Source organism: Scyliorhinus canicula, chromosome 15 (assembly GCF_902713615.1).
Source record: "Scyliorhinus canicula chromosome 15, sScyCan1.1, whole genome shotgun sequence".
NCBI lineage: Eukaryota > Metazoa > Chordata > Chondrichthyes > Carcharhiniformes > Scyliorhinidae > Scyliorhinus > Scyliorhinus canicula.
Genome location: NC_052160.1, coordinates 33,831,404 through 33,843,985, shown reverse-complemented (window position 1 = coordinate 33,843,985; position 12,582 = coordinate 33,831,404).

Sequence of the window (12,582 nt, the reverse complement as noted above, 5' to 3'; positions counted from 1 at the left end):
AACACACTGGGGGATAGATTTGTGCTCAGTGTTCTCTTTTTCAATCTGAGAAACAAGTGAAAAATGTAGCAGTTACAATGACCAACACCCTGAATCCAAGGGCACCTTTAGGACCACGTGTAAGGTCATGTATTTGACAAGAGCACTGGTGATACTTAACTAAGTGTTCGATCCCTAACTTGTGTTTTAAAGGTCCTTTGATAAATAGGCCAGCGCTGAGAGGAGCAGGTTTGCTTTGTTCAAGAATGTGCAGAGTCGCTGTGCTCAAGAAACAGCCTCCAAAATAACAATTGAATAACTTTATTTAAATTTGATGTGGGGCCAAAGGAAGAAGGCTCCATAGTATGCCCAGGTGCCTTTGCTGGGCTACAATTGTTCCCTTTCTGCTCTCCTTTGCTGCCGATGAGGAAGCAACCTGAAATCATCCTCTTCAAACTGGCGAGCAGTCTGTGAAGGCATTGAAGTCAATGGAGCATACAATAAGGTGTGATGCCAAACAGGCATCTGACCTGCACACCTATATTGCCACTGGGTTGATTACATTGCTAATTTTGAAGTTTATAAATTAAAGCAGTGGTTGGTGTAATGCACTTTCCAAAATGGTTCAAAGTTGCATACAACACCAGCATTTATTTTAGTTTATATATGTGTGTTATCAGCAATACCAGTAGTGATGGAGTTGTTCTCACCTACAAATGGCAGTAGTTGGAGCCAGAACTTATGTTGGAGGATGCTTGATTGTGATGTGATCTCCATGTAGACTGATAACTTCTAAATGAAGATTCAAACTTCCAGTTAGTAGCTGAAAGAATAACACGGCAAGATTTCACCTTTAAAGCCTTTTACTGTAACAGTTGACTAAAATAACACTATTGACTAAGCAATATTTCTTTTTTGTCGACAACTTATACTTTAAACTAAAGAAAGGACCATTCTTATTTATACTGATCAAACGTTACACTCCAGTCCTTATAACAAACAGTCTGCAGTTGCTCCCAGCTTTCAATGGGTTCTTCTATCCCCACTTCACTGAGTAGTAACTTTGAATGATCATCTCCAGGCACCCCAGTTTTTGGAGATTTTCTAAAATCCACAATCAGTAGCAACGACTGTTCTGGTGGCGATTCTTCTTCACAATAGCCATTCCAGAACAAATCTCTCAGAAGAGGCGATAGGATGTGTCTCTTGGGCTACATAATTTCTCCCTCCCACATCCAGCTTTGGTAGCTCATAAATTCAAGTAGCTTTTTCTCTCTGTTGACCACATGGAACACTGCCATCTGCCTGTATTATTCATTGCTTTGTATGGAAGTCTGTAACCTAACCTTAAAAATTGCCTCCTCTGCACTCTTCTCCAGGAAACATGAAACACATTAATCTTACATCCAGAAATGCTAATTCACTATGTTTGATCCCAAATCCCTTTCATCTAAGATGTAAATGGATAATTTATAGCAGAACTTTTTACAACCCAGTCACAACACCTTTCTGGGGCTTTGAGAGAATCAGAGTACACTCACGGTAAACTCTGAAACTGCTGCAAATGTCTCCAAATGTAAATACCTTGCACCTTCTTTCCATTGAAACAACCTAAATCTTTCTGTGATCTCTAACAATAAAACCACCCAGGCTCACTATCAGGACGACTTGCAGAAAAAGTCACATGACTCCCTTCATTTTACTCTAAACTTAAAAATACAGTCCCAAAATATCACACGTTTTAAAATCTGATCACTGTAACAATTAGGCAGCAGCTTTCCTAACTCATTACCTTGTTTTCCTATTGGGATGCTGCTGCTATTGTTGGAGATAAAGTTTGAAAGAATGTTAATTCCCCTGAGTTTCAAGGCAGAAATAACCTGACATACTGCACTTTTACCTAACTGAGCAACACTTCATCAGCAGGAAGAAAACAGCGTGTGCAATCCCCCAAGTCCTTTCACGGATGTTTGAAGTACACAGTGTACTCAATAACCAGTGGTAGTCTACACTTGCAGGAATATTTTAGTAAGTCAAGAAACCATCTAACCACTTAACAGGAAGCAACGAGTGACACAACAGACTGATCAGTCATTCTAGAGGACTCTCTTCGCTATGGTTCTGCTCAACTATATTTCTCTTCCGGTATTTCATGAAATTATTCTCATGCTGGCAAAAGATTTGCTGCAATAGAATGTCAGAATAATTGAATGTTAAATGAATGAAGAGGGCAGTGCTAAGAATTGATAGGTTTCTGAATAAAGCAGATACAAGTTACATCAAGATGCAAGTGAGAGGAACTCATCAATCAGCTGTTCAAAGGAGAGGGGGATGCTCCTATATACAGCACTCCTTACATTCTACTTCCTTTCAAATCAATAGCTCAGTTAAAGATTTGAATAGTTCAACTAATCTGATAATACTGTTAGTCTGGCACCTCCATGGATGAACCCATTCAGGAAGACTAAATGTGTCTCTCTCTCAATTCCACCCCCCCCCCCCCCCCACCAGTATCATGTGCATTAAACACCAATGATTCACATGCTACTCATGACCACCACCTAGAATTGGAGAATTACCAAGAGTCTAGATCCACGTACCTTGGCCTATACAACCTAACAAACTTCAGAAAGTGAGTGTGACAAATTCAGGTGATGGCCATAGACACCTTTTCACATTCAGTTGCGTCAGTCACTCCCTGAGCACCTTACTATTGTGGGAGTTGAGCATTGCTATTTATACTTATTTGTACAGGAGTATGAGCTGAAAGTGAAATGAAGAAACCATCTTGCAATCTAGGCTGGATGACGTCTCTTGCATTACACTTCTTCGATCTCTCCAGTGGTGGATTGAATACACACTAGATTGGTGATTGTTCGGTTTCGTTTGGACGCTGTTCAGAAAAAGAGCCAGGACAAGTTATTGGTGGCCGGACGTTAGCAGATTCCAGACTGCCCTACAAATCCAAGAACGAGCATCATAAATCTCGCGAGAAGCTTCTCGCGAGATTTAGCGGCCGAGTCGTGGCCCGCGTCGTGCGCAGCGCGGCCATTAGCTCGTGCCCTGGAATTGGGGGGGGGGGGTTGGGATATTCAACAATTTTAGAAGATGGCGGAGAGCTACAGGGGCTGGCGCAGAGTAAAAGAGGATCCCACCAGGAGAAGCCAGCCCGCCGATCGGTAGGCCCCCGATTGCGGACCAAGCCACGATGGAGGCCCCCCAAAGGTTGGACCCCCCCTCCCCGCCCACCAGGCCGCCCCCCCACAGGATGGACGCCGAGGTCCTGCCGGGTAAGATCAAATGTGAATGGAGCTGGCGGGACTCGGGCTATCTCGGCTGCCACTCGGGCCAGCACGCGCGGAGAATCGCCGGGGGGGGGGGGCGGATAGAGCGGCCCCCGACCGCTGCCGTGCCGACCGGCGCCAATTGCAGCGATTCTCTGGTCACCGGAAAATCGGCGGACTGGTGTCGGGGCGGGGTTGCGTGAATCGCGCCCGGCCTGGCGATTCCCCGTCCTGGCCCCGGGGTCAGAGAATCCCGCCCAGTGTACCTGATATTTACATGTTGTGACATTTCTTATTGATAAATTTTTACATTCATTCTCTCCATCTGCCCTCCCCTCCTGCCTGCCCCTCTTAAGGGGTTTTACAGGGTAAATGTTGAGAGGGTATTTCCCCTCATTAGAGTCTAGAACCAGAGGGCATAGTCTCAGAACAAAGGGATGTCAATTTAAGACTGAGATGAGCAGGAATCGCTTCTCTCAGAGAGATGTGAGTTGTTTGGATCACCTTGCCACAGAGATTTGTGGGTGGAGCCCTTAAGGCTGAGACAAATAGATTATTTATCAATAAGGTAACCGAGGTTACAGGGCTAGGGCAGAAAAGAGGACGTGAGAATGTTGGATCAGCAATGATCCTATTGAATGGTGGAGCAGGTTTGAGGGGCCGAACATCTTACTCCTGTTCTTATTTCTTATACACGCTAACTGTTCATCTATCTTTTTGACAGTGTTATTACAATGTAATGATATAGGGCGGTATTCTCTGAGCCCAGGTCCAGGCCGGAGAATCGCCGCGACCAGAGCGAATCGCGCCTTTCCGCCCTGACGCCGGCACGCGATTCTCCGGAGAGCGGAGAATTGGCGCGGCGTCGGTTGGGGGCCACTCTACAGGGCCCCCCTGGCGATTCTCCGCCCAAGATGTTGCCGATCGGCCGTACCAAAAACACAGGATCCCACCGGTGTCATTCTAACCTGGTCTTAACCGGCGGGACCTTGGCTTGGAAGGATCCGGGGGCGGCCTGTTTGGGGGTAAGTGGGGGTCCGACCCGTGGGGGGGAGGGCCTCTGCTGTGGCCTGGCCCTCAATCAGGGCCCATCAGGCTGGTGCCTCCTTTGTTCCATGCTGGCCCCTATAGCCCTATGCCATGTTGCGTTGGGGCCGGCGCGGAGAAGGGAGACACCGTGCATGCGGGGAATTCATGCCGGTCCCACTGCGCATGTGCGGACCTACGGTGCCCATCTGACGCCGGAGATCGGCAGCTGGAGTGGCGTGGGTCGCTCCAGTGCCGTGCTGCCTCCCTGTAAGGGTCAGAATTGCTGATCCTGAGGCCATGTTGATGCCATCGGGAAACGCGACGGCGTTTACGACGACGTCAACACTTAGCCTCAGGATCAGAGAATCCCGCCCATGATGCCTGCACTTGTATGGGTGTAAATGACTTTGTTAATATATGAGTTATTAGTTGTGTTGGACCTGAGAAGTAAAGGGGAGGGATGTTATATGTGTGGGTTTTGGTAATGGTGTGCAATGTCTCTTTAAGTACTGATCCACATGGCCTATGTGACATCATCGGCATTTTACAGGCTTTTAGGGAGTCCAGTGCCAAACCTTGTACCTATTCAGTAAACGTCTGTTAATCTTTCATCAAACCCATGTGCTTCTGCAACCCTATTTCTTTTGTATTGTTGTTCTAAAGATACAACAATCTGTTTCAGTGATAGTTGGTTGAGAGTTAAATGTTAACCAGGAGAACTTATCTATTCTATTTGTTATCGTGCTGTTAAATCATGAGGGGGCAGACAGAAGGCAGGAATAATTTTGGGGTCACGGCCCCCACGTCATGGTCAAATGGGTAGTGGATGGGCTGAAATGACCCATTAATAGACCAAGGGCATGCTCGTCATCCAATTATGAATGGGAGGAGGGTTCTCAAAGCTGGGGGGGATAATAGGTGTCCCGTTAGCACAGGTGGAGCTGAGGCCTGCTGTTTTTGATCTGATTTGATTTATTATTGTCACATGTATTAGTATACAGTGAAAAGTATTGTATTTTGCATGCTGTGCAAACAATGCATACTGTACATAGAGAAGGAAGGAGAGACTGCAGAGTATAATGTTATAGTCATAGCAAGGTTTAGAGAAAAGATCGACTTAATATGAGGTTGGTCCATTCAAAAGTCTGATGGCATGTGGGTGAGAAAGTTCAGGATGCAGTCGCAGAGGGAGGAGCCGAGGACAAGGCCACGGAGTTTGGAGATGAGTTTCGTAGGAATGATGGTGTTGAAGGCTGAGCTGTAGTTGATAAATAGGAGTCTGACATAGGTGGCTTTGTTATCTAGGTGTTCCAGAGTAGAGTGCAGGGCCATGGAGATGGCGTCTGCTGTGGACCTGTTGCAGCGGGAGGCGAACTGTAGTGGATCAAGGTAATCCGGGAGACTGGAGCTGATTCGTGCCATGACTAACCTTTTGAAGCACTTCATGATGATGGATGTCAGAGCCACTGGATGATAGTCATTAAGGCACACTGCTTGACTTTTTTTGGTACAGGGATGATGGTCGTCTTCTTGAAGCAGATAGGGACCTCAGATTGTTGTAAAGAGAGGTTGAAGATGTCTGCGAATACCCCCGCCAGCTGATACGCAAAAGACCTGGATACTTGTCAGGGTACCCCAACCGGACCAGTGGCTTTCCATGGGTTCACCTTCAAGATGGCTGCTCTGACGTCTGCAATGATTGCAGGAGAGATGAGAGAAAGAGTGGTACCTCCATCTCGAGGTGCCTTCTCAGCAACTTGCAAAGCTTCACAATTAAAAAACAGCTGCAGGGCCACCACCATGAAGGAGGAACTGTGTCCAGGTGACCATGGCCTCAAAACCTGCCCAAAAAGGTAGCCACATGGTTAGCTGCCAGGAGGTGAAATTCAGGCATTTGGCCTGTGCCTACATTGATGTGGGGGTTGTACGGCAGACGCTGAACTGGTGGACAATTGGAAAATTTCAGGAGTTAATAAGCCTTAATTGACCTTGAACGTACATTAACTGGCTGCGCTCCACTTGTGGGAGCAGGATAGTGTTGACAAAACAAATTGCTCTGCCCACCTGCCCACCCCTAATCTCATCTGTCTGGATCCTGTGCCCGAGGGTGGGACTTTGAGGAGAGAATGTTACGACTGAGCATGTATTTTATGTGGTTAATGTGTGTTCACTCATTACCTGTCCGATAAGCTGTTTTTGTAAAATCTGATATCATGCTCCACCAGGAGTGAGAAGACCCTGAGGGAGCACAGAATAGCTCCAATGGCTAAAATAATTTACAAACTAGTTTTCTGTCCAATACTATGGATTTGCTATCAGAAACTGTCAGTGAAGATACAGTCGGAATTATAGAATGTACAGACTTATGCGAACAATTCAAATTGACGGAAGCAGGTTATTGCTCTGTAAGTGACATTTGCTAGCACTTTTGGCCACCTTTCTGTCACTGATTGAGAATATTCTGATGGGGTGGCCATTGGCCACATTGGATTTGTCCTGGTTTTGTGAACAAGACATACTGGACAAACTTCTAAATTGGTGGGTAGGTGCCAATGTAGTAGCTGCACTGGAACAGCCTGGCTAAGGATGTGGCAAGTTTTGGAGCTCAAGTCTTAAGTACTATGGCTGAGGTATTGTCAGGCCATGTAGACTCTGCTGTATCCAGTGCCTTCAGCCGCTTCTTGGATGGAATCCAGTTGGCTGAAGACTGACATTTTTGCTGGAGACCTCAGGAGGAGACAGTGATGAATCAACCACTCGGCACCTCTGATTGAAGATGGTTTCAAAGATTTCAATCTTGAGTTTGTACTGATGCGCTGGACTCCCCCATTGCTGAGGACGGGGTTATTTCTGGAGCCTCAGCCTCCTGTTAGTTGTTTAGTTGGCTTCCATCATTCAAGGTTGTGAGAGGACTGCAGAGCTCTGATTAGATCTGTTCGATATGAAATCGCTTAGCTCTGTCTATCACATGCTACTTCAGCTGTTTGGCATCCTCTGTTGTAGCATCAAGTTTGCACTTCAGATTTAGCTACACCTGTTACTGGTCTTGGCATGTTCTCCCACTCTCCTCAATGAACCAGGCTTGATGGTGATGATAGAGTGAAGAATGCACTGGACCATAAGTTTACAGGTTGTGGTTGAATACAATTCTGCTGCTGCTGATGGCACAGAGGACCTCATGGCTGACCAGTTTTAAGTGGCTAGATGTATTCTGAGGCTATTTTATTTTGAATGGTTGTAGTACCACACAACACAAATGAGGGTGTAACCAGGAAGAAGGTGGGACTTTGGCTCCACAAGAAACATCAGGTGCATCTCTGAGAGGTAGTCTGGTGAGGTTGAGATCAAATAGATTTCCTCGCTAAACCCCCCTAAACCTCCTGCCCCTCACCTTGCACTTGTATCCCCTGATCCTTTAACTAAGGGGAATAGCTGCTCCCTATCCACCCTGTCCACGCCCCTCGTAATCTTGTACACCTCGATCAGGTCACTCCTTTGTCTTATCTGCTCCAGCAAAAGCAACCCAAGCCTAGCCAACCTCTCTTCATAACTTGAATTTTGCATCCTAGGCAACATCCTGGCAAATCTCTTCTGCACCCCCTCCACTGTAATCACACCATTACTATAATGTGCCAACCCGAATTGCACACAGTACTCCAACTGTTACCTCACCAAAGTTTTATACAACTCCAACATGACCTCCCTGTTTTTGTAATCAGTTCTGTTTTATTCTTATTTAACTTTTCTGAAGCGGTTTTAAGCAACTGTTTGGCCTGTGAGGAGGTTTCAGAGGGCAGTTAAGAGTCAACCACATTGAAATTTCTACCTCTACAACTTGACAATAACTCCGTCACTAGACACCCTAGGGATAATTCTACTCCTAATATTATAGTCTTAATTTCATATCTAGGATATTTAAATCATTTTTCAGCAGCAAGAGATGTGATAATCCTAAGGATTCTTTCATGCTTGCGATTGGTAGCAAATCTTTTGACAAAGTCCTATTGCAATTTTAGTGAAAAAGTTTAATTGATTGTGACACAAAAAATAAATTACTTTTTAGTTTAGCACCCAAAGGGTAAAACATTAGGCATTCCTTCAAAATGAAATTTTTAATTAAATGTCATTTTCTGTAGCTTAAGATAATACATAACTGAACTTTTGTCAATGCTTCTTTTTTGCTCTGAAAGTTCAGATGAATGGAAGGTCCATGCATCTGCTCCTGCCCAACCATTGCCCACAATCCTCACTTGTAGTTCCTATGGCTAAAGTGCACCACCCTTTAGTAAGTGGAGGCTGCCTTTGAATGACAACTGCAGCACAAAATGCAACAAAGGCCCCTATGAACAGCTCCCTGATCTGCCGAAGTCTAATATGTTCTGGTGCCCCTCATTCTTGTGGTACTGCCTTCTGTTCATCCAATTCTTCCTCGTCTCTCAGTGTTCCCTCCAAATCCCCTCCTCTTTGAATTGCCATGTTGTTCTGCACACTAACACGATGCAGCCCACTTTGTCTGGGCCCTATTATAGGGAGCCATCAGAGTGATCAAGCACCTGAAGCTTTAGCTTAAACACAAAACAATTGTGTGTTCCATGGTCCTTCCGCTGTTACTATGACTCTCATTGTTCCTGTATTTCTCAAGCATGATGGGATGCAATGTGGTTATTATCAGCCAGGTGTTCCCTAGCGATCATCCTCTGAAAATCCTGGCGACCAAGGAGATGAATGAGTGTTGGGGAATTATTGTGGCCGTTACTGCTGAAACCCACGCATACCTTGTGTGGAAGGGAAATTATTGAGTTGCCAATTTAGAAGCATGCTGGGAAATGTTTGACAATAATTCAAGCATGCTTTTGGACTAAAATAAGTGGATGAGGTAACATAAACAAAATACTGCTTAATATTCTGCTCTCAGCCTTATTATGAAAACAATTGTCCTTCAAAAGATAACAAAATGTGTACTCAAATTGTTCATCCAAGGGCAAGAGCATATGTACTACGTATTTCGTCTTTCGTACTTTCCAAGGTCTGTTTGGAGTTGTTTTCCTTGGAGCAGAGAATGTCAGGGAGATTGGGCAGGGGTGTTCAAAATAATGAATGATTCTGACAGAGTAACTGAAGAGAACTTGTTTCCAATCACAGAAGAATAGGTTACCAGAGGGCAGAGATTTTAAGGTGATTGACAAAAGAATCAAAGGTGGCCGGACAACTTTTTTTTTGATAAACATAGTGTGTTATAATCTGCAATATGCTGCCTGAAAGGGTAGTAGAAGAAAACTCAATAGTGACTTTGAAAAGAGTGATGGTGACCTGAGGGCCATTTTCAAATCTCCGGTCCCTGGTCCAACAGGCAGAGGGATTTTCTGTGACAGACCTCATAGGTCTGCAACAACCTGCCTGGCGATGGCTCCTCTGATCCTCAAAAATATCTTTCAAAAAAACCTCTTGGCCTATAGACTCTGTTTGCTGGTTAATGCTTCCTATGGATTTCCCTGTTCCATTGGGATGGCACAGTGGTTAGCACTGCTGCCGCACAGCTCCAGGGAGCCAGGTTTGATTCCGACGTCAGGTGACTGTGTGGAGTTTGCACCGTCTCCCCGTGTCTGTGTGGGTTTGCTCTCATAGTCCAAAGATGTGCATATTAGGTTTATTGGCCACACTAAATTGCCCCTCAGTGTCCAAACGTTAGGTCGGGTTATAGAGTTAAGGGGATAGAGTGGGGGAGTGGGCCTAGGCAGGGTGCTCTTTTGGAGGATCGGTGCAGACTCGACGCGTCAAATAGCCTCCTTGTGTACTGCAGGAATTATATGACTCTATTCTATTCTATGATTCCTGAGGCTGCAAAGGTCTTGGTTCTGGTGACTTTGAGAATCTCTGGTAAAGCAGGAGCCCAAATACAGCAGGTCCTATTGCAGGAGGTTGCACAGAACCCAAAAACTCCACATGTGGGCTCCCCAAAGAATGCTCCTCAGAGCTATCCAGGAGACTGAATTGTCACCTCTAGGTCTGCAGCCTCTACAAAGAGTTCCACCTGCACTCACTGCCTACTAAGCCCAGATCCTCCTCTTCCTCCAACTGTTTCACCATCCTAAGGAACAAAGCAGAAGGTGTACGCTGGATAAGCTGCAAGAGCCTCAGAAGGAGAAGGAAAGTATTCAAAACCACAGAAATAAGATGTCTCAGAGCTCACTAATCCCTTGGAAATCCTCTAAGCACAATAGCAGTAAGGTCTCTATGATCTATATGTCTGCAGCTGATTTACCCTATCAATTGTGATTGATCATTCAACCAGTGCTTGCAGCTGATCCTGCAAAGTTTTACTTAACTGGTTGAGATTTCTTGCCTGCACAGTTGAAATTATGTTGAAATCCAAATTACATCACAGGCCTACAATTTATTCATAAGGCCCCTGCTGGTTTCCAGCAAGTGCCTCAGCCACCGAACTGAAGTCAGGAGTTAAAAAGGATTGCAAGGATAGTGGGACAGTCAATTAAATCACTCAACTTCGGGCAGCATGGTGGCGCAGTGGGTTAGCCCTGCTGCCTCACGGCACCGAGGTCCCAGGTTCGATCCCGGCTCTGGGTCACCATCCATGTGAGAAGCAATCCAAAAACTGACCCATAAATTGGATTGGCGCAGATTTTAAAAACTTGAGGGCCGAGGTGGAAAGATCATTTGACATTCAAAAATAGAGAGGAAAAGTGGGATGTTTTCTTTCAAAACGAGATTGCAAAGCACAGAATAAGTAAACTCCATTCGGAATAAAACTGCCAGTAGTTTTCGGATGTAATGGATAAGTAAAGAGGTTTGAAACCAATTATAATTGAAAAGGTAGACCTATAAGGACAGTATGAATAATAAAATAATGAAAAAAAAACTGAAGGAAAATATTAGAAAGTAAGATGAGAGGTTAAGAGCAAGATAAGAGAGGAACATTTCAAAAAATGTCAAAAGGAATAGTAAAATATTTGACAAGTATATCAGTGAAGAAGAATTATTAAAAGCAAAGTAGAACTCCTGAGAGAAAAGGCTTGTCAATTTGTACACGATGATGAAAAAAATGGCAGAGATATTTATAAGTATTTTGCATCAGGCTTTACTGTAGAGAGAATATTTATGCATTTGGCTGAATAGCTTCTTACAATGTGGCATTATATAAAGCTGCAAACCTAACATTAAAACTCTGATTTTCACAAAGGCAGGAATCAGAGCAATGGTTGGGGAGGGGGGGCTGTGTGTGGTGGTGACAAAACGGGCATTGATCAGTGATATGTCTGGTCACTAGAGAATGAAGCACAAGAGATGTTAACTCCCCCGCCATTATCGAATATATCAAGACTGACTCCCAGCCAAAAATAACGGGGATTAATGTCAATGTCAAAGGATTGGAGCAAAGATTCCTCGCGGGTCAGACATGCTGACAAGGAAACATGGAAATGAGCAGCAACAAGATGAATAAGGATGGTCAGTAAAGTTTGCGAAGGAGGGGAGGCTATTCCACTGGAGTGGAGGATCTTCCCATTTCAAACTTCAGGTAAGTTAAGATGATGGTGTGTACACTTGCATCAGCAACACAGCGTCTGCCCACCATCTTAACACTCTGTTGGCACCATTGCCTTCAAGTGGGAAGCAAATATTCCAGGTCCCTTTAATATTAGGAGGCTTTTGCTAGCTACAAAGAGTTCATTTAATGCATTGAATTCTTCAAAATGTACTTTTTGTATATATATATCTCATTGAATGGTATGAAGTATGATTTAAATATTGTATACTATTCAAGGCATTTCTTCATTCACGGTAACTCTGAAATAAGAACTGTAAAGTTGAATAAAGGAAAGATGTCCCAAAGCTCTTTACAGCCAATGAAGTACGTTTGAAGTGTAGAAACATTAATAATGCAGGAGCCAATTTGCACTTGGCAAGCTCCTAGAAACAGCAAGGTACTCATGACCACATAATCAGTCTTTTTTTTAAGAGATGTTGAATTTAGGGTAAATATTGACCTGGATATTAGGGAGAACTCCAATGCTCCTATTTAAGATTGTGCCATGAAATCTTTTCGGGCCAGCTGAACAAGCAGTTTAACATCTCCGCACCTCTGACACTCCATTGGAATGTCAGCCTTGATGATTTTGTACTCAAGTTTCTGGAATAGGATTTGAATTCCCCAACCTTCTGATTCAGAAGTGAGATGGTTATCCAATGAGGCATAGCTAGTATGGTATAGGTAGGAGAGGACAATCCAATCTTAAGATACTTAGGCTAAAGGAAAGTACAGCACAAGGGCCCA